Source organism: Nannospalax galili, unplaced genomic scaffold (genome assembly GCF_000622305.1).
Source record: "Nannospalax galili isolate Female #2095 unplaced genomic scaffold, S.galili_v1.0 scaffold233, whole genome shotgun sequence".
NCBI lineage: Eukaryota > Metazoa > Chordata > Mammalia > Rodentia > Spalacidae > Nannospalax > Nannospalax galili.
Window position 1 is genome coordinate 1,139,154 of NW_008333818.1, and position 220 is coordinate 1,139,373.

The window sequence follows — 220 nt, forward strand, 5'->3', positions numbered from 1 at the left end:
CTATCTGTTTATCGGTCTGTCTATTATCTATCTATCTATCTATCTATCTATCTATCTATCTATCTATCATCTATCTATGTATCTATCTATGTATCTATGTATCTATGTATCTATTTATTTATCTATCATCTATCTATATCTATCTATCATCTATCTATCATGTATCTATTATTTATCTATCATCTATCTATCATCTATCTATCTATCTATCTATCATCTA